This window comes from Antechinus flavipes, chromosome 2, assembly GCF_016432865.1.
Source record: "Antechinus flavipes isolate AdamAnt ecotype Samford, QLD, Australia chromosome 2, AdamAnt_v2, whole genome shotgun sequence".
NCBI classification, from domain to species: Eukaryota; Metazoa; Chordata; class Mammalia; order Dasyuromorphia; family Dasyuridae; genus Antechinus; species Antechinus flavipes.
The window spans coordinates 136378026-136403880 of record NC_067399.1 but is presented as its reverse complement, the minus strand read 5'-3'; the positions used below and the strand labels follow the sequence as shown (position 1 = coordinate 136403880).

General features: G+C 38.6%; 1 protein-coding gene across 6 annotated transcripts in view; it reads left to right on the top strand.

Moving 5' to 3' along the window:
- The window catches only part of SLC20A2 (solute carrier family 20 member 2), a 123618-nt gene that overhangs the window by 26879 nt on the left and 70884 nt on the right, over nt 1-25855 (top strand). Inside the window, exon 1 of one of the 6 annotated variants that reach the window (XM_051975607.1) lies at nt 17303-17399. The exons of 4 other annotated variants lie outside the window; for them this stretch is intronic. The gene's annotated coding sequence lies outside the window, so the exon portion shown is untranslated. One more of the 6 variants, XM_051975604.1, reaches the window with a different exon arrangement.

Here is a 25855-nt window from a genome sequence, read left to right as displayed (position 1 = left end):
TAGGCAATAGATTTTTTTAAATATACAAATTTAAAGGGTTCAGTAGGTCTGAATGTTGGACCAAATATATCCATTGAAATTATTAGGGATAAGTGTAATTCTGCAGTTAGGTTTTTAAAAAAATATTCCATATAAGAATAGAATGGGGGAAATCTGATTGTATTATTTTTTTCTTGTGAAAAAAGGTCTGTGTGCTATTCATTGATCACAAATAAAATGTGAAACTTAAAAAACTTTTATATTAATCTGCAGAAACATTGTATTCACAGCTTTACAAGTAATAGTTCCACTCTACTCTGTACTGTTTTGTGTTCCTTATTGGCCACCATGTTTTTTAACAGGGCAGTTCTAGAAAACTCATTTGTTTAACAAACTTTTAAGGAATAGTTGAAGGAATTGGATATATTTATTCCCTAGGGAGGGAAAATGAAGGAGAGACAGAGAAGCTGTTTTCAGAGGTTTGAAATGTTGCCATGTGTAATGAATAGACTTGTTCTATGTTGTTCTTCCTGATGTGGAAATAGGACCAAAGGGTGGAAGCTTTAAGGAAACAGATTTTTGACCCAACATAAAGAAGTTAATATAGTGTAATAGAAAGATCCCTGGACTTAAAGTCCAAAGCATCTGGGTTTTAGTCCCAGCTTCAGCATTTGATTATCATGCAACCTTGGGGCAGCTAGATGGTGAAGTGGATAGGATATAGGCCCTGGAGTCAAGACTAAAGTTCAAATCCATTCTCAAATCCAGACACTTACTAGCTACAGCTCTCTGGGCAAATCACTTAACCCTAATTGCCTCCTTAACTGAAAACAACTCAAGCACAAGATAGGAAAAGCCTTTTAATCTTTGGGAAAGTTTTTTAATCTTTATGAGCCTCAGTTTCCTCATCTGTAAAATGAGGCTATTTATACTATCTGTCTTACTGAATTTGGAGGACATTTTGTGGGTTGAATAAGAGTATTAGAATTATCCCTATAGTGTAGTGGGCTTGTCCTGTGATTTTCTGAGCTCTTGTCCTAGAATTAGATCAATCAGTCAGTAAATATTTATTAAGCTTCAACTTCTCTCGAGCACCCTACTAAGTATTGGGAATACAAAGAGAGGCAAAAGACTGGCTCCTAGGAGCTCACATTCCATAGAGGGAAAACAAGACTCTCTAGGAACTGGGATGCTTAAGGGAGGGGGAGAGGTAGGGAAAGTGTGTTGGGGTGATTGGGAGAAGTCTAGAGTTGTACTGCACCCTCCCATCTTAAGTGGCGATTCTGGGAGGAGCTCTCTGTTCTGCCCTCCTTTCTGACTTACTCTGGGCTTACCCTGGGCTAACGATAGAGGAGCCTGAGTGGCCCAGGGTGGTGGGGAATGAAAGGAAGAGATGCCAACATTGAAGCGTCACCTCAGAAAGAATTACTTCCTAAACTGAGGAGGAGATTAGTAAGGATTGTACATAGTACAAAATGGCCTTGACAGTTTTGCTCCGTAATCCAGTCTTTAGCCACTAATCTAATGAGGTTTTGTCACAGCATCTTTTGGGTAACTCATGAGACCTACTCAAGAGAAGGAGTGGGAAGGAAGGGAATTTGTATGGACTATGCACTGTGCTAAGTGTAGCCCTATTTGATAAGTGCTGTTCTGATCCCTGTTTTGCATTTGAGGAAGGAAGCTGAAATAAACACTGACTTGTCCAGGGTAACACAGCTAGTATTTGGGGCTGGATTTGAACCCAAGACTTCCTGATTTGTGGGGAAGAACATTATCCATTGAGCTACTGGTTGTTTGCGAAATGATCAAGTAAATATTGTTTGTTGGATGTGGTAGAAAGGTCCAATAGGCTTGCTACCCTTTTTTCCTTCCAGCCGAAAGAATAGGTAATGAATGAGATAAATGTTGCTTATTCTGTGAAACAAGAAAGTCCAGAAGCCAAAGTTTCAAATATAGTTTCTATAAACTGATCGCTGATTGAGCAGAGTTGTAATTACATTGTTCATAATTAAGATCATCTTTAACATGACAATGTAATGTAATACTGATGAGGTGTGGGGATTGAACCCCAAAATATATCAAGGTTTCAAGCATGTTTCTCAAATTTGTAAGCTTAGACCATCTTTGAATCAAGGCAAAGATTTTATTTTGCTATTGGCAGCAGGCTAAGTTCCAAAAGGAAGTTTAATGATTAACAAGGGAAAGATGCAGGTAGGTTCCTTAGCAAGACTCACCATTTAATAAGGAGAAGGATGCCATAAGAAGGAGAAAGATGCCATAAGGCAGGCTAAGTTCCTACAGAACTTCTGCTTTGGGGGTTCAGAGGAGACCCCCAAAAAGGTTGGGTCACAAGATTGGTGAACTTATAGGCTCGAGCCCGTCTCCAAGTCAAAGGGCAAACTTTATTACAATTTTTATGCCAATGAAGGTGGACTAAATTCCAAAGGAATTTACAGAAGAACCAGGAACAGGAAGATAAATTTGTTGGAAAAAGAGAGACCTTTCATATCACTGCTCATTTTATGGCTTGCAGGTGGATTTGAGGAGTGGCCTGGTATGCACCTCATTATTGCCTCAGAAATTTTGTTATCTGACAAGCAGATTGTTATCCGACAGCCAGTTCTGTTTCACTACAACTTCCCTAGAAGTTAGGGGAAGAAATGAATCATTTTTAACTCGTAGCTCCCAGGCCAGGTGGCTCTATCTCCCCTAGAAGCTGCACAGGGTCTCTGCTATAAAGTGGGCGGTTCCTGATGAACCAGACATTGTGAAAATGAGGAGGCGGGCTAAGGACCTAAAAGGAGCTAGTGAAGAAGGGAGGTACCAGTAGGTTCTTTTACAGGAGAAAAATAACTGGGGGGGGAGAGGGGGGGCTGATGGCTGAAGTTTGGCCTTCTGACTGGATGCAGTGACTATGGAGTCACGATGACTTCTGTCAGTGCCCGGAATCAACAAGGAATTCCACAGGGGCTGCTGCAAGGAAGGCCCACAAAGAGACAACATCCTGTCGATACTGTTTGCCTCAAAAAGTAAACTTAGGCCCCCACTGCTCACAGTGATTCAGTCCTAGTCCTGCTAAAGCTTTGCCGCTGGCCCACCTCACCATGAAGGCCCTGCTGAGGTCTTAAGTCACCCCATCAGTGCCATACGTTGTTTTTTTGTTTTTGTTTTTTTTCTGAGGCAGTTGGGATGAAGTGACTTGCCCAGGGGTCACACAGCTAGGAAGTGTTATCTATCTGAGGCTAAATTTGAACTCAGGTCCTCCTGACTTCAGGGCTGGTGCTCAGTACCCTCAGTCTTTTGTGAGGCTCCTCCTGTATTCTGGTTTTATGCTAAGTTCTAGAACTATAGAAACTGAATGAAAAGCAGTCTCTTCTCTCAAGTGCATGGATACAACATAACAGTTAAGTATAAGCAGGACAATTGAGAGAGTGTGTTACCAGTAGGAGAATGGGGCAGCTGGATGGCAGAGTGGGTGAGGAGGAGGAGCTCCCCTTGAAGGAAGCCCTCAAAGAGAGGGCAGGTGGACATCGTTAAATTTCAGATTTTGTTATATCTTCTTTACTTGACACGATAATCCTAATAATCATTCATAAAGAGGCCCTTTCGTAGAATGGTCTCTGAGCATCATAGATTACTACAGTTGATATCGTCACTGCCCCAACCCTTTTAGTTATTATTGGTTATTGTAGACAGATTTGCCTCCTCAGTTGTTCCTCAGTATTATTTCAGATATTCCAGCCCATATCATTTTGTGTGTGATTTGTTCTTTGGTAACAAAGACTAAGGTCTTGCCTTAAAAACTTTGAACATGTTTTTTTTGTTATTGTTTTGGGGTTTGGGAATTGCTGCTATAAGAATTATTATGTTTAACAAGAAATAGAGGAGCTTGTCTGATATGTGTAAAGAAAGTTAAAGGAAGATTCTCACTTGTTGCTCATTTGGAGACTGTGTAAAGCAGGGTTTGAGAGGAAGAGAACTCAGATGTTTGCTTAATAAGGATTCTATAAAAGGCTGTTCTCTCACATTCTCTCCCTCTCCCTTTCCCTCCCTTCCCTTTTCTGTTCCTCTCCTCCCTTCCGTCTCCCCACCTCCTCCTCTTTCTGCCTGATTCCCATTATCTTCCTGGATCTCATTATTTCTCCTGTTTATCACCCTGAGGAACATCCAACAGTTTAATGGCAGTCCTCTCTCTGCAGCTACCAGTCTCTCATACTAACTGCTGGATGTGTATTGTGCTTCTATCTAGAAGTTTCTCAGTTTCTCAAGCTCTATCACAACACCGACATCAAACACTAATTTCTTTTATAAAAAAGGAAATGGGCAATATAGTAACAAGACAGAGAAGAGGTACAGTAGTTTCTTGGAAATAATAAGAGGCAATCCAAATGTTTCTGGCTGCAGAAGCCAAATAGGTTTTCCCTGCTATTTTCATATAGTAGAGAGAAAGATAAAGTGATTTTGGAAGAAAATTTGTTTAAAGGAATAAAATCCTTTCCAACTCTATGATAGAGACGAAGGGACAGAATTCATCTCATTAGTCTTTGCTGAATCTTAGTAGCACAAAGACCCCTATAAGTGCAAATAAAAGCTGACAGAATCTTTGTGAGGAGGAGGAGCCAAAGGGTGCAAATGTTTACTATATGAAGATAGAGGAGGACCTCTAGAATGAACTTGACTCTACTTCTTGCTGTTGCTTTCTCTCTTCTCCTTTCCCAAAATCCTTTTGAAGAATCCAAGATATTTCCAATTCTATGATGTCAGTGCTAGTAGAATTTTGGGAATTATCTCTTGGTACCAGTGCAGGATAGATTTTGACCCAGAGTTACCAACCTCCATGGGCCCGAAGATTTTGAAATTCCTTATAAAAATCAACCAAGATATACCTGGATTCCATAATGATAAGACAAAATCACAAGCAACATTGTAAAATGAATAAGGTTAATTCTACTGACATCCCAGTTAACCATCCCATAGTACTAATGAAAAATTCACATTAACAGGATAGGCACCAGGCATAAATAACACTGTAAAATATCACTTAACCGCTAGCTTACTCGTGAAGTCCTGAATAGTGTGTTGGACAGAAACTAAAGAACTGATCCCTGAGGCAGGCAGGGAGAACAGTTGATAGAGATCAGTTAAGCTCCAGGGTCCCACCCACTGGGAGGGTGTCCCATCTGAAATCCTAGTTATGCCAAACCTCTGAGACCCATCTCCTGTAGAAGTCTCTAGCAGTCTCATCTTGCCATGCCCTGTCAGAAATCCCAGTCATGTCTCTGAGGTTACATTTTCCCTATAAAATCTACTTATGGGCCATCCCATGGCTGCCGCCCTCCTTTGGGTCAGCCAGCTACGGCACTCTGCCCCGTGGTGTCCTTTCCCTTACCCCATTCCACATGGTGTCTCCCCTAACTCCCCTCTGTTTCCCACCCCCACTTCTCCATATAGCTAGCTAATTCTTTTGGGGTGCTAAGTCACTTTCAGGATTTTAGCCTGTCAGCTAAGGACATGCTTCCTACTGGGGAATCCAGATTTCCGTTGAGGAACTTTTCTTTATATGTTCTCCCAACTCTTTTATATTTATCATTTCTTCCCCTAAATAAATCTACCTTTGGCCAAAGAGAATGGTCATTCTTCACATGACCATCCCCAGCTGCCACCAAAAGTGGTAGTATGTGGTTGTATCACCTACACAGAAACCCTTGACCTTCTTTGTGACAAAAAGAAAGCAATGTGCACCCCACTATTTTCTCCTGCTACTCATTCCTGCTCCTCAACTAAGGCTGGGAGTGATAAGCACACCCAGTGCTTCAAAAAAAAAAAAAAAAAAAAAAAAGGCTACTAGCCTTCTCCTGTGCCTAAATCCCTCCCCCCTCCTCCCAATTTTAAGAATTTCCATTCTTATATGGAACTTTTGGGGAGGACCCAGTGGGTTTTTTTCCTCCAAAGCTCATTGATCATTTAGCAAAACTGGGAGTTAGTGGTCAGACATATTTGACAGACACCCTGATTGAAGTTGTTTTGCCGTTTCTGGTGAGGATCCCGCTTTTCTGCAACACTGGATCTGTGGGCATCGCCTAGGTGGATGGAATAGGAATGGGAGAGGCCTCTGGAGTGTAGGATTATGTTTTGGGGTTTTTAGGGGTACTTGCATGCTCAGTATTGCAAAGGGAATAATTGCAGTATTTGGCTATCTAAGGTTAAAAAGAATGCTTCTGTCTTGTTCCTGTCTCTGAGCTCCCTTTTCTGCCAATCAGTGAGTTTACCTGCTTTTTGCAATTCAAACTAACTGAAGTTTTTCTTAAGTTAAGCTTCTCTCCTTTTGAGGAGACTTTCATCCTACACTGTCCTGATTAGTTCGACACCTTGCTTAAGGTTCTTGCTGCTTGTGGCTATATACAGCTTCTCCCATATAAGGTAGGCTTCCCTCAATTTCTCCCTAGTTGGGGACCTCCTGTGTCCCCAACTTGCCAAATCCTAAAATCCTCCTCTTGGAACCCGGACCCCAAGTGAATAAAGGATAATGGCTTATCAGCCCAGCTATCCTGCACCCCAAGGAAACCTTATTCCCTTCAATTTTAACTGCAAAAGAGTTGAATGGTAAATAGAAGAAAGTGTTGTAACTTGGAAGGGCAGTTTTCTGTCTCCTTTAAATTTTGGGGCTGTGTGTATTTAAATTGGAATTTTGATTATAAAATTATATGAAAGAATTTTATGAGATAATTACTATAAGTACTTGCTAAAATTGTGAACTTTTTTATTTGGGTATAAGATCTTAGAAATATGGTGCATTGGGAAGGAGGGGAAAAATCGGAACAGAAGTGAATGCAAGGGATAATGTTGTAAAAAATTACACTGGCATGGGTTCTGTCAATAAAAAGTTATTAATAAAAAAATATAAAGATAGAAAAAAAGGAAAAAAATATGGTGCATTAATCTGTAATATTGAAGTATTACTCCTGGAAATTTAAATCTAAGTTAGATTTAATTCTAAGCTAAAAAACTGGGTACTGTAGTGGGGGAATAACAATACAAAGTTCTCTCTAGTAACTTACTTAAAGAGGCCAGATGTTTGTATTTTCTAATTAGATGAACTATGCTTAAGGTGTTATATTGCTTTCTAAACTGCATATTGTATAATTTGTAAAAAATTTTTGAGCTATGTTTTAAAAATTCTGTTAGCCCTGCTAGAAATGAGTTTTGTTTTATTAAGTTTTTGCTCAAAATCATTTTGCTATTCCCTATGTTCTGAATTTTAGAAACTTTAGTTATATTAAATACATTTTAAAACCTAAAACTGATATAACCACTATGTATGGAACAGTGAAAAACTTGATCTAGATTTTATTTTCAGATCAATTGCCTTCTCTTCTCTCTTCTCTTCCCTGCATTGGTTAGGGGAAGTGGGAGAAAAAACTCACAGAATCATTCTTGCTAGGAAGGTCATCAGCCCTAGGAAATAACTTTGGTCTGGGAGTATGAAATTCCCATATAAAAAAGAAAATATAGCTGACAATTTGACTATAATTTCAAAAAAATTCTAAAGGATTTTTGATTGTAATCTGAAATTTACGATTGAAAACTGTATCATAGTTTTATTTTAGACTAATTGACATAAGTATAAATGAGGGCATAGTCCATCCCTCTCTCTCTCTCTTTCTCTGGGTGAGGCTGCTCCTCATCCTGACCTGAACCCTTCCCCTCACTTCATTGATTATTGGGGAGGTGGAAAGAATCCCACTTGTGCTAAGCCCTTTTCTGCTAGAAGGGATAGCTCTATGTTTACACACTGTTAATAACGGAATATTTGATTTTTCTTTTTTCAAGTTTGTGGTGGTTTTAAGAGCAAAATCATTTCTATAAATGCTAAAAATCCTTTAGATAAGATGTATCAAAGTTCTGCTGGTTAGTAATGAAAGGAACTTCTAAGAGAAGGTTGTTAGATTTCTGGTTAACTGGAAATTTTCTGAAAATAGTTTCAATTGTTTGCCATTTATTTAATGTATCATGTATTGTTTAGCCAATCTGATCTATAGCTATCTTAAAAAACTTAAAGTGGATTTTCTTTTTGTCTGTTCCCTCTGCAGTGCTGGGGAAATGAAGTCCCCAGTCTTCAAGTTCATCTGCATGTGAAAAGAAAGCATGCCATAAGAATGTTGTTAGGCCTTCTTTTAGACCTGAAGCCTCTGATTCAGGCTTTGGCCATTTGAGAGAAAAGTTTGAATCCAGGCATGGATGAAGACCAGTAAATCAGAAAACCCGCCATTGGTTCAGAAGGGGGAGGTTTGTTTATCTGGCTAAAAAGGAGTTTGAAGGATGGCTTCTTGAGCTGTACTTGAGGGCAGATTCTTCTAACTTGATTCCCAAAATCATGTTCCTTTCTATAGGAATTATTCCCACTTTTTTCTGAGTCTAGCAAAGGGGTGGAATTTGTCTGTGGTTTCCATACCTGAAGTCAAACAGCTAAGAATGCTCTGTCCTGCCCCTGCTTTTTTCTCTTATAGCAAATCTTTACATTCAGAGCAAGTGATCAGCTTAAAAGTCCTGAGTAAAAATGCAATCTTACTGTTTTCTGTTTGAAACTATGTAGTCATTGAGTAAAGGACTGTTTTCCTTCATTGGGTGGGTGAATGTTTAGCATAGTCATCTGCCTGTTACTAGAGATATATCCTATGAGAAATGTGTCTGTATAAGGTCTCTAAACTTTTCAAGATATAAGAACAGAGACAACAGGATGCACAGTGGATAGAGCCTGAAATCAGGAGGACCTGAGTTCAAATCGGGTTTCAAACACTTAATAGTTCCTAGATGTGTGACCCTAGGCAGATACTAAACCCCAAATGCCTCAGAAGGAAAAAAAAAGAATGAGAATTTTTAGCTACTGATGTAAGCTGTTTGTGAGACACCACTCCTGTTCTCACACAGTGTAACTTAGAGAATTTTAGTGCAGTTAATTGCCTCAGGAAAAAAAATGCAAGAACATTTAGCTACTGATGCAACTGTTTGTGAAACACTACTGCTATTTTCACTCTTAAGTTATTTTTTAGAATATTTTAGTTCAGTTTTTTTTTAATATAACTTAAATGTTTTTTGTACATCCATGCAAAAAGTCAATTCTTTTTTTTTTTTTGCTGAGGCAGTTGGGGTTATGACTTGCCCAGAGTCACACAGCCAGGAAGTGTTAAGTGTCTGAGGCCAAATTTGAACTCAGGTCTTCCTGACTTCGGGGCTGGTGTTCTATCCACAGCTCTATCTAGCTGCCCTAAAAAATCAGTTCTTTTTAAGTTAATAGAGAATACCATGTATTTGTTCTGTGTGACTGCACAAGCACGATTTCTTATAACTTATTTGATATGCACAGACCAAGTCATAGGAAATTGGCTTACTGATGCAGCCACAAAAGTGGCTGCTGTGACACAGGCCTGCTCACTCACCCAGTTCTCCAGACAATGGACTTCCGAATAAAGTGCCATACCAAGTGGGGGACCCGGAAACCCCAGTTTACAGTATCCGAGTGAAAGCCATGTTATCATGTCCAATCCCCAAGCTTCGGTTGCCCTGATGGTGTCTTATCTCCTAATTAAGTCTGTTTTTCCTCCTGATGCAGAGAAAATTCCTCTGGAGGAAGAGCCAGGCCAGCCCAAGAGCAGCAGGGACTCTCCTAAAGAGATCTGCCTTACAGAACTGGGCTTCGTGTCACAGATAACCCTAGCGGCAGGAGCTGAGGCACTTAACCTGACCACCAAATGTCCCTCTGGGAGGAGAGCCCTGCTCTGGCTTCTCTCAAGCTGCCGGCCCTCCCTGTGGGCCCCGTCAGTGGGGGGTAGGAGAACTTTTGGCCAGCCTGGGACAAGGCCTGATCTCAGCCTGTTCTCCACCAAAGCCCACGGTCTTGCCAACACTTTGGTGTGTGTGCCCTTGGCCACCGAGTGACCCCTCTGATGTTAGCAGCGCCGCTCACCTCTGCCTCCTAGGCTTGGTTTAGGTTTTGGTCACCTTCAATTGATCAGCACTGGACAGCCAGGCCAGCTTCAGGGGTCTGACTGAAGACCTCACTGGCCCACCCCTCCAAATGAGCTTTACTTCCATCCTGGCAGGAAGAATTTCAGAAGATGAGATCACTGTCCCATATCCCAAAGCTCGAGGTGCTTTGTGGTTATTCCCCTAAATAAATCTGCCTTTTGCCCGAGAGAATGACTGTTGTGAATTCTTCACATGACCATTCCTAACTTTTAGTGCCTACTATCATCTGGTGTCTACATTGACTATGTATTTATTAGTTGATATTTGGGAGGTATCCTGATAAAACTTAGAACTCATAACATGGGGAGAGTGTTCTTTAGCCTATTGCATTAGAAAATGTGAAATTTTAATTTAATAGACTTATTTCTTAAAGGTTGGCTAAAATTAATGGAATATTTCTGGGTTTGACCATTAATTTAGAAATCTTGAATGATGACAAAATCTTTTTGTTGTTGCTTAAATCAGAAGCTGATTACAATTTTTAAACTAATTTTTCTTAACTTCCATTTACCTCCCTCCCCCACATATTTAAAAAGAGAAAGAAAAAAAGCCTTACATTGGGTAAGGTAGGATATTTGAAATTACTTTTATTTTTCCTCTCCTCTCAGTACTCCCTCAGTCTCCACATTATAATATCTCAATTTTGTTTTTATTTTCCTTTTTAAAATTTTTACTTTATTGAGACATATACTTTTTTTTGGATAAATATAAGGGAAATGGTCAGAAAATTCATCTGTCCTTTATTAAAGGGAGGCAGAAATATGAAGTTTAAAAAAACCCAACAACCCATCTTAAAATCACTGGAGGCTGAAATGGATGAAGGAAAGGCAAAAGAAGGCAAAGGGCCAGTCAGAGGATGAAGACGCAGTGCAGTGGTAGTTTTTACTTATTCAGAAATGGAGGATCAAAATTAGAACTACATTATTCCTTTTCTCTTCTATTTTTCTGTCTAAACTCTGCTACCTGTATTACCATATTGTGTATTTATTTCTAGTCACCGGTAGTTTCCAGAAAATCAGCTCATTTTTTTTTTTTTTTACTTTTTAAAAATTCATTTAGCTGTGAATATCAGGCATGTATTGAAATATTCTCTTTTGACGGACAAAGTTGTAATGTTTTAGGCAAGTTTCTGAATGTTTATTCCAGGACAAACAAGGGCTGCCCCCTGGAGGGAATAGTTATGTATTACAGCCTTTGTGTCAAAATACAAACCCCTTCTCCCCAGAATCAGTTCTTGGTATTTTTTTTCTTCTTTTTTGATGAGGGAAAAGGTCAGGGGAAGAGAGGGAAATCATTTTCGAATTGCTTTTTCCAAAACTGATCATTGGATGATGTACCAAAACCTTTTCAAGAGATGCCATTAAGAATGAAGATATGTTACAAATTTTCCACGTTCCTCAAAAAATAAAACAAAACAAACACCAAAACCTACTGAACTATTAATATTAAATATTAACTAATATAGCCCATCTATAATAGAAGTGAAACCCTTATCACCAGTGGTAGATGCAGTTATGTTTGGGTGCCAGTTCTGGGAGCGAAGGGGCTTAGAGAACTCAGCCTCTCAGAACTACTCTACCTGAGTACCAAAAAACAAAAGAGGAAGAAGCAGCAAACCTGGGGAGGAGGGATTGGTGACACACAGGGAATGGTCAGAGCCTTTACAATCCAGTGACACACGGGGAATGTCCCCAGCTGTGGGCCTCTCTGCGCCTCGGTTTCCTTATGTGTAAAATGAGGATAATAATACCTCCCTTCTAGGGTTGTTGTGAGGATCAAACGAGTTAATATATGTAAAACCCTTATCACAATGTCTGGTGCACAATAAGGCCTATATAAATGCTAACAATTTTTATTAAACCATATTTAGATATCTTTAAAGCGCTGTGATTTCTTCAGTGTGAGTACTCTTTCCACTGATACCAATTATGCCGCATCAAGAACCACACTTCAGTAATTGATGGTAGGAGTCGGTATGTCCAGAAAAGCCATCAACCAATGGGCCAGTTTTTCCAAAATGCAGATGCTTCCCTCTTGGCCACAGCAGGTCTTGACATGAACCCCTGCATGGCCATATTGCCTGGAACAGATGTGAAGCCTTTACAAATTGGTAGGACCATCCATAGCTTGTTCTTCCCTAGGATAGCCTTTGAGAATCAAGAGTCACTTTTTTGCCTTCATGAAATATTAAGGTAGAATTTTAAGGCAAGACATAATTTAATGATGTATGTCAACAGTACATCAAATCTTTATCAAATCTAAATAAGCATTCACTTAGAGAATACTTGTCTTTCCCTTTTGGACAAAACAATACTTTTAGTGACTTTTTTTTTTAATTTAGTAAAAGGTAAACCATGGAAGTTTTAAGAAACAAACTATACTGGTTTAGAAGATTTTATGCAATTTGTAGATGTGTGTAAACTGTAGAAGATAGTATTTGTTACATTAAGAATTGTACCAGTCTGTTTTAAATGATAAAATTGAATTCTTTTATGTATCTTTCTGAGTGTGTGTGTATATCAAAAAGTGCTTTTGTTTTCAAAAACTTAACATTCCTTAGACAATTATTGATTATATATTCAGCCAGCAGCATGACTCTGTTTTGAATTATGGACTAAGAAAGGAAATACCAATGATATATAAACGAAACACTGCTATTATATGATCTTTGGTGCACATGGCTTTTGCTACATAAACTTTCAATGAGAAGGAATTGTTTTGTTTGTTGTTTTTCTGTCTCTGGTACCTACCTACCACAGTTCCTGAGCTATATAGAGTAGATGTTTCATGAGGATTTACTAATTGGTTGATATCAGATATAATATATCATAACTACAAAAAATAAAGATCTGTTCCCCTTGAGAATTCAGTATTATGTTTATATATTTTCAGTGTGTTTAGATAGAAAAGCATGACCTAGATTTATGTTATTTAAACTTTTTGAAGTTGTGGAACCCCTCTGCATTGTTTGATACCTTTGAACCTTTTGATCTGGTTTATTATTAGGGTGGAAACTGAAAATAGAGGTTCTTTGCAACTCTGAATCTATGATTCTTTGCAGGAGAGATTAAAACATTAAACATGTTTGACATGTTGAGACTTTAGGTCAAGGAATCCTCAAGAGTTACCTTGTAGAACTTCAGGTTTACCTGGAACAGTTGAAAACCAGGATCATTCTAGCTTTATAGTTTGTTACCTTCAACTAGACCAAGGGTAGGACACTTTTTAGCCTCTAAGATCAGTCTCATTTTTAATTTCACCAATTCTTTGATAAGCACCTAAAAGATGACATTTATCTGCCTAATAACCTACAGAAAAGGTTTTGTTCCAGAACCACTACTGTCACATTTCATAGAAGAATTAGATAGTAGCAGTTGAAGAGCTGTGAACAGTTGTTAATCCTAAAAGTTTTACCTTCCTCTTTTTTGAGAAGCAACATAGTATAGTAGAAGTAAATACTGGGCTTGGAGTTAGCCTAGGTTCACATCCCGTCCTTACTATCTGTGCCATGTGAATTAAACTTGCTGAGTCTGTTTTCGTTATTTGTAAAACTGATATTATAATACCTGTAGTATAATATTACATTATTTCCCACCCCCTCTCTTCTCGGATTGTAGGGAGACTGTACAAACATTTTGAACATGTTAAAATCATCTAAAATACCAAATATTAATTAATGGATCCCATAATGTGCATCCATTTGCAATACAAACAACTAAATTTAATTTATTGGAAGAATAGGACCCAGATCAATAAAAAAAAAATTGGTTTGCTGCTCAAGCTTAAAACGTTTTCAAATAAAATTAGTCAGATCTAATAAAGATAAGCTAGTTTCATAATTTTTCATTGTAAAAGAGACTAGCTCTCTAGCTCAGAGGTTCTTAACTTTTGTGTTGGACTCAGAATAATGTTTCTTTTCTTTAAATTCATAATTGAACAAAATGCTAAATTTCATTTAAAATTTAGTGAAAATGGAAGTGTATTTTTCAAAAAATTCAAGTTCAGGGGTCCAAAGTTGAGAACTGTTTTTCCTTTAGCTAATAGATTAATTGACACCTCTATAATTTCAAAGCAGATTTCTGAAACTCAACTCATTCCTTCATGCTTACATAAAATCCTTAGAATTTTTTGATAAAATAAACCTTCATTTCAAAAATAAACTTTGAAGTTTGAAAATAAATGCAGAAAAATAGTTCCCAGGACAGAAAGGATTCTTATAAAATTCTGGAAACCAAACTAGTATTTCAGTGGGCTGAAATAACAGATGATGATGTTCACATCCTCAGTGAAATAGCGTTGTGTGCCAAAATCAATTTAGTCAATGGACTTACACTGATTTGACTACTCTCTTTTTTCCTCTAATTTTTTTCTTTTGCCTTATAAGTATCTTCCTCTTTCCTTCCTTTTATTTATTTGTTCCTTCTCTTCCCTTCTTTTTTTTACTTAATAGTATTTTATTTTTTCCAATTACACATCAAAACAATTTTTAGCATTCATTTTTTTAAAAATTGAGTTCCAAATTTTCTCCCTCTCCCTTTACCACTCCCTCAGTAAAATGGTAAGTGCTTTGATATAGGTTAAGTATGTGCAGTTATATAAAACGTATTTCCATTTTAAACATGTTGTGGGGGAAAAAAAAACAGGCCAAAAGAAAAGAACCTCTCTCTCTTTCTTTCTCTCTCTCTCTCTCTCTCTCTCTCTCTCTCTCTCTCTCTCTCTCTCTCTCTCTCTCTCTCTCTCTCTCTCAAAAGTTAACATTCAGATTTCCACAGTTCTTTCTCTGAGTATTGGTAACATTTTTCATCATGAGCCATTTGGAATTGTCTTGGATCATTGTGTTCCTGAGAAAAGCTAAATCATAGCATTGCTGTTACTTTGTACAGTGTTCTGGTTATACTCACACTTCATTTTGTATCAGTTTAGGTAAGTCTTTGCAGGTTTTTCTGAAATCTTCCTGCACATTACATTTATATATCACAACCACAACAAACCATTTGAAGAATAGCAAAAAACAAAAGACAAACAATAAAACCCCACAACTTTGCAGAATTAATGAGAAGATTAGGAACTTTTTAATAAGAAATAAATGAGATTTTTTTAAAAGTCTACATTTGTTTTAGTACTTAAATTGTTCATGTTGAGCACAAAATGACAGCCAACTGAGTTATCTTTCATATGGACATATGACATTCATGTAATCAAATTCGAAAAGCTAGCTGATCCAAAAAACCCAAAAAACAAAAACATACTTGGACTCTGGAGAACTAACTCAAGAATGAGTAGAAAGTTGCCTACTTCCTCTTGTTCCCAACTCATGTTAAACATAGAGATACCCATGACAGAATAGTCATAGTGAGAACGAATATTTTATACCTTTTCTGGGTTGAGGAAATAATTGAGTTTGGGTTTCAAAGGTCAGCTACAGAGCCAAAGTCTGAGTTGGAAAATAAAAGTTAGCAAAGAGTGTGTCAAAAATGACTGTAATCTACTTTATGTCAATTAGAATTTAAGAGCGAATTTCTAAGGAGTAAAATTTATTGCTACAATAGTGTAGAATCTTTGAAAAGAAAGGGTTCTAATCTTATGATTTCTTTCCATTCTTGAATGGGGTTTTAGGTGGAAAGATATATGGAAGAGGTATGAATATGAGTTTCAGAATTGAGGGAAAATACAATCTGCTCTGGCAACTAACTTTAACCTTGATAGCCAGGGATTTTCAACAACTTTGGGGACAAAAGAATCTTTTAAAATTTACTCTCATCCATAGGTGACCCACCTCTGAACTAACTGAAGCATCTACCTGTCCTTCCTACACATACTGAAAATCACTGTAGGAAACTGGTAAAGGAAGTGTTTGGTTCAGCTGAGGTTTAGGAATTTCCCTGGAATTTCTGTAAAATTAGGCATTCCATTGAATTTTCATAGTCTATTCATACAAGTGATATTTTTTGACTATACAAAACAATAGCTCTAAAGAACCTTAGGCAAATTATTAATAGGAAGAGAATATCAAGGCTACTGTGATTTATTATATAAACCAAACCTCTGATTTCCAATGAAACCTTGGGATGATAATTTAGTCTCAATGTGTCAGTTTACGCATCTGTAAAAACTGGGATATTAATACTTCAGAGAAGTGTTTGGATTTTTAATTAATGCTTTTAGAATACTTGGAAATATTCTATAAAGTAGAACATAAGAGCAAAATTCATAAGAGCTTGGCCTTTAAAAACAAACCTACCGAGGGGATGATAATAATAACTAGCATAATACTTTAAGGTTTGCAGATCACTTTATGTACATTAATTCATTTGATCTTCATAACAGCCCTGTGAAGTAGGGTTGTTATTATCCCCATTTTGTAGGTGAGAGAACTTAAGCACAGAGCAGTTGTTAAGTGACAGTTGCACCATCTTATTAGCACTAGTAAGTGTCCAAGGCAGAATTCAAACTCGGGTCATCCCTGACATCCAGTTCGTTTTAGCCACACTAGGACATAACCAAGCAGGTAAGTTTCATTAATATCGACTAGTTTTCAGGCAGGGATCCTTCACACCAGCTTAAGCTGGATTGTTCCATTGATTTCAGAATATTTTTTGTAAGGGATGATGCTTCTTGCAAATACGAGTAAATCCAGTATCTTTTGGGTGGCTCCACAAAACCTGAGTTGGGAACAAGAGGAGGTAGGCAGCTTTCTACTCATTCTTGACTTAGTTCTCCAGAGCCCCAGTTTGTGTTTTGGTTTTGTGTTTTCTTTTTTGATCAGCTAGCTTTTTGGATTTGGTTACATGAATGTCATATGTCCATATGCAAACAAAAGGAGAAATCGAAAAACCTAAGTCAGTGCAAAATAAAGAAGTTAGGATTCTTTAGCGGTCATTGTCTGTGGCCAGCACGGATATATCGGATTCATATTTACACCTTCCAAGAGTCCAAACTTCACCCCAGTCATCTAATTGCAGGATCGGTCACCTATTTTTTTCTCCTTTTTTCATTTTTGTTGGTGAGAAGCGAGCAGTGCTGCCACCTTGTTGCCAAAAGTTTGCCTGATTTGAATGTGTTTAGAAATCAAGTGAATGCCTGTTGTGCGGAGGAGCCTGCCCTTTCTCTTTGTCAGTACTTGCAAAAACAACTTAAAAGACCAAGTTGGAGCTGCTGGCTGGGATTCTGTAATTAGCATAATCATGATGCTGTGCATTGTTCGGCAGTGCACGCCCCTCCGCCAAATTTCCCATTAAGAGGACACCGATGTTGTCCTAGTGAATAAATCCCTGCACACATGATGCAAATCAGCGTGTTCCTGCCTGCTGTCCGGGACTGCAGTTAATTTTAGCCGGGGTTTGTTCTACAAGTTGTAAAACTGTTTACCCAAGTAGAAGCTCCAAGACTGAAATGTGAGTGCTCTGCCTAATGTCATAGGAGCTCTATTTTAGACTTCAGATTGTATTTATGACCCGCAGAGCAGCATTCTGAAGAATTGTTGTGGCTCAGGTTTCTATTGAAACGACTTGTAAGTACGGGGTGAATTTTTAAAACTTGCCTTTGTTTTCTTTTCCCCACTTCCATCTGCTCGATATTCGTTAAAGTTAAGTTACCTTTTGTCTCTTGGGGAACCTGGAAACTTTGTGGGTGGGCACTTAGGAGAAAGCAACGGAAACCGTTAAAAGTTGTTTTTAGCAGGTCCTTCTTGTAAGTGATTTTTCAGTGTTTCCAATAGATGCTTAAACATGTTTCTCCCCCCCCCCCCAAAAAAAAATACCCAATTCTAGCTTATGGTTAGTTATCTTTTTATTTATCTACTGAGTATTTTATTAATAAAAAATTCATGCAATTACAAAAAAAAATCGTGTAGTTAAACTTTGTTTTCTATGGCAACCTGAATCTTTTAACAGCACTACTAAACTGAATTGCTGTTATAATCTATTTTCTCTTAGTTCGAAGTTTTTGCTAAAATAATGGAGCGTCAGATGTAATATTTTGTAGTTTGTACAGTTTTTGTTGTGTGTTCCCAGGAATGATTTAAAGAGGAGTTAGTACAGAAAGAAGGAACGTCAAACATCTTGTGGAAGTTGAATAAAGTTAGATCTCTTAAATAATGTAAGTTCTGGGAAATTTCAAATCTTAGCTAATGTTCATCTAGCCAGTGTTTGTTACCACATGTCAGATTAAATTTGGCTTGAAGATTAAAATAAAGATTTTAATAAAGAATGTCAGTGTTTTAAATGATTTGGATCCTCTTTCATGTTCTGAAATGTGTTTTAACTCAGAGGTGCCTGACCTGGTGCCAAAACCAAAGCTCCAAGCCATGTAGGGATTTTCTTTGCCTGGTACCCCTTCAGTGGTGCTCCTGGCTTAGGGATTTCAGTCTCAGCCGGGCAGTCCTAATGCTCCCCACACACCTATATCTGAGAGGCCTCTATAATGAAGCACAGGGTGAGGCCGGGGATGAGCTAGGAGAAAGGGAATGCAATTTGCCCAATTTGAAAGGCTTCTCTTAAAAGGCTGCTCTGCCATTAGGTTTTACATGTTTAATATAAGAGAAATGAAGTGCTATAGAAAGAAACGTTTCCAGGGGTAATTTGTGAAAGGATATTTTGAGAATGGGAAAGAATGTAGAACTAATTTACTGTTTGTAGGAAGTTTTTAATGGCCTGAGGATAATAGATAGCATAGATTAATTGTGATTGTTGTAGTGGGGTCTCTCATTTTGAAATATTTACTAGTCTCTCTATATTTGTGACCGTGTATTCATTTATCATAGAACATATTAAATATGGAGAATATACTAGTTCTTTATACTTTTTGTTTATAGATTCAACACAGTTCTTTATTTTGTCATTAAAATCTTAATGGAGTACTTAAAGGAAATCACCTTGTTTATTAGATATCAATTGAGCCAGATGGATTATAACTTGTTTCAATGTTTTTACCCTTCAAGTTAGAATGTCTTTCACAGCAATTAGTTGAACATGGCTTATATATGGCACCAAAAATATTCACTTCACTGAACGATCTTATACTTTACATATAACTTACTTCTGCTTCAAAAGAATGAGTTGTGGAAATTAACAGGGCAAAGTTTAACTATGGAAAAAGTAGACTGCCAGCCTTTTTTTGGTGTACCATTTTTTTTTTTTTAATACAGGCACATAACACTAGCCAAAGATAGTATACCTTGATTACATTCCCAAAAGGCAGATAATGCTGCAAACATGCAGGTTTTACATATTTGTTTGGCACATGTGAACTAAATAATCTTGTTTCCAATATCTATGCATTTCAATTATGGTGCAGGATATCATCCAATTTTATTCAGAGGGAGGGCATATACATTTATAAGGCTGTATATTTAACTCTTCCCCCTTATTTTTACAAATGTGGAGATTGTAACCCAGGGAAGTGACTTGTTCAAAATCTAACCATACAATAGAAAATTGTTTCTTCTTCCCTCTGTATCTCAGCTTCTCATTTGTAAAATGTTGTGGTCTGAGATCCTTTCCAGTTCTAAATCAAGTTATCTTAAAGGACATCACAGCTGGGATTCAGAGGCAGGTCTTCTAAATCCAAATCTAGAACCCTTCCTACTACTCCATTATAATAGAATTGAATTTAGGATATGATTCCTATTCTATTGCCATTTAGGATAATTCATTACAATTGCCAAATTGGGGGGTACTTCTACCCACAGATTTAAAAAAATACATTTTTCCATTCCAGTGAAATTTCCAAAGAACTTTGCCACTATCTACCAGAGGATTTATATTTAGGAGAGACAACACTAAAGTGTTTGTAAAATTAAGTAATTTTAAGGGATGCTATCTATGCACAAATGCTTTGAAATGCAGAGATCAGGTTAAAAGCAAAAAGAGACTGCTTTACAGTAGGAGGAAGTGGCAGTCAGGGCTGGGGGGTTGTGGAGCTTTACTCCCTGTGTCACGGTGAGCCCGTTGCCATGTTGGTGATTGCCAGGCCTTCCTGGGGTGGGCATGTCTCCTGAAGGATAAAGGAAATGCTGGCCGGGCCATGCAGTATCCTACATAATAAGTTTCACACTTTTGGACTCTAAGTCCGGAGGCCTGTCTCACAGAAACTTAGCTTCTGTTGCTATAGCAAGAGTCCAGGGGTCAGTGCCTCCAGGCCATATATCGCATTGTAACTGCATTGCTCACACCTGCTGCCTAGAATCAATAACACTGAAAATAGTTCCTGATTTAGTCTCTGTGATCACCCATCTTTATCTTCGTGGAAGAGACTGCTGCTTTCTTAGGAGAACCCCCCCATAAAGTAGTGCTGCTTCTAAGAGGTTTGTTACCCCATAACTAGGTTCCTGCACGCCCAAATGTTTGCACTTAAGTCCAAATGAGAATTTCTAGAAGGAAGAGGGGATCTTTTCTCTCATGTCTTCTTTATCCCCCTTTGACCTTATTTACCTCCATTATCACTTGTTGAGCACAATTTATAACCACTATATTTTATTAAAAGCAGAAAGTACTAGATCTATGGCTATATAGCTATGCTGTTTTCTTTGAAAAGGAAATTCTTTAGTGTATTTAAATAAACTATTTTTATCTAAATTTAAAAAACTCCTAAAGTAACGGATGCCATCAGCATTTGCTCTTCTCCACACAAGTTCATAATAAAAGAATGGGGCTCTGTGAAAACACTTTGTTTCCTCTGGAATAAGATTCAAAACTTGGGACTGCTGTTATTATTTAGCATTTATTAAGCACCCACCGAGTACGAACAATACACAAAGAAAGCAGAGTCTCAACTTTTAAAAGTCTTATATACCAATATTAGATAGAAGAGACCTGCCTCTTTTCTTCCCTCATTCCATGTACCAAAATAAGTTTAGAAGAGAGGCCCTAAAACAAGGCAGGAGGGAGAGACAGACAGAGAGGGACACACACACACACACACAGAGAAAGACAAGAGACAGAGACAGACAGAGGGAGAGACATTCACAGAGACATAACACAGAGGGACAGGGACAGAGACAGACAGAGGGAGAGAGACAGAGAAGACAGGCAGAGACAGACAGGGACACAGAGAGAGACAGAGACATACACAGAGAAATGGAAAGACAGTGGCAGAGAGAAAGAGGGACAGACAGAAAGACAGACAGACAGAGGGAGAGACAGACACAGACATACAAAGAAAGAGACGTACACAGACAGACAGAGACACAAAGAGAGAGAAAGAGACATACACAGAGAGAAACAGAGAAGATAGAGACAGAAAGAGATGTCTGCAGAGACAGAGATAAAGAGAGATATACACAGAAAGAGACAGAGGGAGAGACAGAGACATACACACAGAGAGACAGAGAGAAAAGAGTGAAAGAGAGACAGAAAGAAAAGGAGAGGGAAGCAAAAAAGAAAAGGTTGAGGTAAAGAAGGGTCTATTAAAATTTTTGGTTTATCTGGGCTTTTACCAAGCAGAATGAAACTAGAAGGTAGCTCTCCTGGAATTGCCACCTATCTCCTCCACCCAAAAGTTTAGTGACAAATACTGTTCCAGTTAGAAGACCTTACTCAATCATGCCACCAATTCATTTTTCTTGTTTTAGTTCTGTTGTACCTCAGGGAACTCGAGTCTCTCCTTCTGTCTCTCTCTCTCCTTCCCTCTCTCCCTCATTCGTTCCTTATCCTCCCTCTTCTGACTCTGACTTTTCCCTCTTCCTCCCTCCCCCCCACCTCCCTCTCTCTCTCTCTCTCTCTCTCTCTCTCTCTCTCTCTCTCTCTCTCTCTCCCCCTCTCTCTCTCCCCCTCTCTCTCTCCCCTTCCCTCCCTCCCTCCCTTATTCTTTCCCTCTCCTTATCCCCCCTGTCTTTCACATACACCCACAGTTTGACTTTGATGGCCACTATGTTCCTAAGTGAATGTAATGAGCTTCTTCCTTCATGATCTCCAAATAGATAGAAGCTTTATTTAAAAAAATAAGTTTTTATTTGTGTTTCATCTCTATTATTGGTTTGCAAAGTCTTTTTGGAATGAATCATTTGACTTTGCAGTGGCTTGGTTTCCCCATCCATAAACCTCACAGAATGCTGTATCATCTATTCAGCTAAATAGGTTAGCAAAATGCTTTTGAGTTTCTCAGAAGAAGGGCATTACAAAGGACGACCAAGCATTATTACATAACATAAAGAGGTAGGATTGATATGAGTCAGCAGAGTAGGTCAAACAAGCATGGGTGCTGGGTATTAATAAATAGTAATAATACATGCAGGGTCTATGACTCAAGCTTCCCATAACCAGACCTAGTCAAAGTACTCTATGCAACCTTAGAGAGATTTGGAGAATTTGGCAAAGATTCATGGAGAACTCTTTGATCCCCCTACCCTAACCCCAGAAAGGATTTAAAGATTGAACAATGATACCTATTTAAAGGATTCAAGAAACTGAAATTTTCCCACCTGGATGAAAAAGTATTTTGGTAACAGTTGAAGTTGATGAAGCAATTCTTGGGCAAATTTTTTAAAACTTCCCTGGACCTCAGTTTCCTCATGTGAAATAAAATCTAGGTGATCTTCTAAATCATCTCCAGTTCAGACATCCTATTATTCTGTAGTTTTTAGCACACAAAAAGATAAATGACTGGTTTTTATTCTATTGTCCAACACATAAAAAGAATAGGGGATTAAATTGCAGCATAGTGTAAGGGTTAACTTAACTCTTAAAGACAATGGATATCCAATTTTGCAGTGAGAGGTTGAGAGAAATTACTTAATCTCCTTTGCTGGAAATCTTTAAAAATTCAGATACAGTTTTCATGAAATCATTGACCAAAAAAGCTTGAGTACTTCCCAAATTATGTTCCGTGGACTTCTAGCATTCTGCATGATGTACCAGTTCCCATGACTTAGATTGTGATCTCTATAGGGATGGTTCCCATAATTATATACCCAGACCTAGTCTTGCTTCTGAGCTCCATCTTCACAGGACCAGTGTCCATTTCAGGGCAGGTGTCCCATAAACATTTAAAAACTCAACATGTCAAAAATAGAACTCAGTATTTTCCCTCCCAACCCCTCCATCACTTCCAGCCTCCTCTGTTTCTCTCAAGAACACTATCATCCTATCCCTTAGCCAGATTCGCAATTTTGGAGTCATCCTTAACTTAGCTCCTTCTCCCTCCCTACTCCTATAACCAGTCATTTGCCAAGTCTAGTTGATTCTTTCTCTACAGAATTTCTTACACCTGATCCCTTTTCTCTTCTAACATAGCCATCACTCTGGGTCAGGCTCTCATCACTTCTCCCTTGGATATTACAGCAGCCTCCTATTTTTATGTATTTGTCATTTGGCTCTTCTCTTCCATCTGCCCTCCATGCAGCTGTCCACATCATTCCCCTGCACAGTAAATGCCAATGGCTCCCTTTTGCCTGTGGGAGCAAATACAAATGTGTTTAGCATTTTAAAACCTTCACAACCTGGCTCCAGCCTACCTTTCCATCTTGTACATAATTCTCCTGAATACTCTTCAGCAAGCCAAACTGTCTACCACATGCTTATTCTTTCTCTGCCCTGCTTTTGCATGCATACTTGGGTCTTGGAATCACTGGTTTCCTTCAAGCCTCAGGTTGAGCACCGTCCCCTATCTTCCCAGCTACAAGCATCCCTCCTCTCTTCAACAACACCATATGTTTACTTTGCCTATTTTTGGTGTAGTTTCTTACATCTTGATGCTTTTTCCTCTCTATAGCAGGCATCCTTAGCCAGTTTGTCAGTCTGGTGGAGGCTATGGCTCCCTCCTCAAAAAAAAAAAAAAAAAAGCCTTTAATGCATAAAATTAAATACTCAAGATTACTAAGGAAACAAGTTCTACTGAAATATAGTTAGCAAAATGTTACAAATAGTAAGTTCATGGACTCCAAATTAAAGACCTCTGCCCTACTGAATGTCAGCTTCTTGAGAGCAGGAACAGAAATGTGTAATAAAAGGGTCACATAGCTAGTTAACAACCACCCTAGCCCTAGGGTCCCAAGCTCTTGCCTCCCCAGACGTCTCCCTGATGCCTTCATCCAGGATGATTTTTAGTGTGGTATTATCTGAAGGCAAAATGTGATCTTGTCCTAAAGGGGTATTATTTTGATTTGATAATGTCTTTTGTCACTTGGGAAACCCTACCAGCTAATTCTCATAACAATTTCTGAACTCTTTATTCAAATAAGCCTGCCTTTGGTGAATGTCAGATGAGATTCTCATTTCTAATAGGTAGCATGACATAGTAGACCAGACTTCAGGTCAAGAAGAATTCTTGGGTTCAAATTCTGCCTCAAACACTATTAGACAGGAACTAGAGGCAAATGTTTTAGCTTCTCTACTCAACTATCACATGAAGGGGTTGGACTCAGTGACCCTTGTGATCATTTCTGTGACCTTCCTGTGGTACCTTATCCGGAATTGGGATGGATGTAAAAGTAAGATCCTTCTACAAAGGCCAGCGTGCTGCTGCTGAATCGGACTCTGACTGTCCTGCTGACTTCAGAATTACCTCCCCCAAGAAGGAAGGGCTCGGGACCCATCTAGTGCAAGCAGTCCATTGTACTCGGGTCTGGGATTCCTCCTGGTAGGCCTGCTCGCCAATCCTGTCTCAGAGAAGGCAGAAGTCTGGCAGCTCAAACTCACCGTGTAGTATACCGGGGCCACGAGGGGGCTTAAATTAATTCCAACAAAGGAACAAAGGGCTGGGTCCTCCCTCAAGAGTAAGCAGTTTGCAGTGCCAGGCCCAGAGTCCAGAAGATGCAAGTTCTACTCCAGCCTCCTGTCTTGTATTGGGCTGATCAGCCACAGTTGGACACACCATGATGTAACTCAGCTCTCACATGGAGATGTCATTTGGGTCCTCTGAGAAAAAAGGGACAACAGCTAACTAGCTGATCTCCCTCAGAGGCCGCAGGAACCTTTGTCTTCTAACTTGCTCCCTCAGCTCCAGACCATGCTCCATGACACTCTCAAAGCAGTCTTACCTGGAGATCTAAGGTCACTTCCCATTCCAAAATCTTTCATATCTTCCTCTTGCCTCTAGTCAAGTTCAAGTTCCTAAACCTGGCATTCAGGGAACCCCACAATTTTCTATACTTTGCCTTCCTGATCCTTTTATTATCCTCCACCTACTCTGTCATGGATTACAGGCTTCTGTGCACATGATGCGCCCTCACTTTTCCACATCTTTTCTTACCCTGTACCTTAAACCTGAAATCTCCTTTCTTTCCCTTTTGCCTGTCAGATTTTTACTTAGCCTTTTAAACTTAGCTTAAATCCTACATACTCCATGAAGCCTGCTCTGCTTTCCGCATACTTCCCCGGACTGTAACATTTGTCCATTAAGTAACATTTTGTTTTGACATTTATTAACATTTAAGTGTATTGTTCATGTATTTATAATTTTCTGTGTTGGTATCTTATCACTTACTAGATTGTAAGCCCCATTATGGTGACTATGTTCTATCTAAACTGTGTGTAGCTTCAGTGCTTAGCATAGTATTCTGCACACAGTAGGGACTTATTTGGGCGGCTCAGTGGATAGAGAGACATATTTGGAGTCAAGAAGCTTCATCTTCTTGACTTCAGATCTGGTGTGATTCTGAGTAAATGTTAATCCCATTTGCCTCAGTTTCTTCAACTGTCAAATGATCTGGAGAAAGAAATGGCAAGCCATTGCAGTATTTTTGCCAAGAAAACCCCAAAATGGAGTTGTCGGGAATTGAATTTGATTAAAATGACTGGAAACAAGGACTTAATAAATGTTGGCAGTAATTGTATTTTTAAAAACATATGCTAGGTGCATTAGTAGGATAAAGGTAGCACATGTGGAAACACTACTATCATGTTATTTTATATAT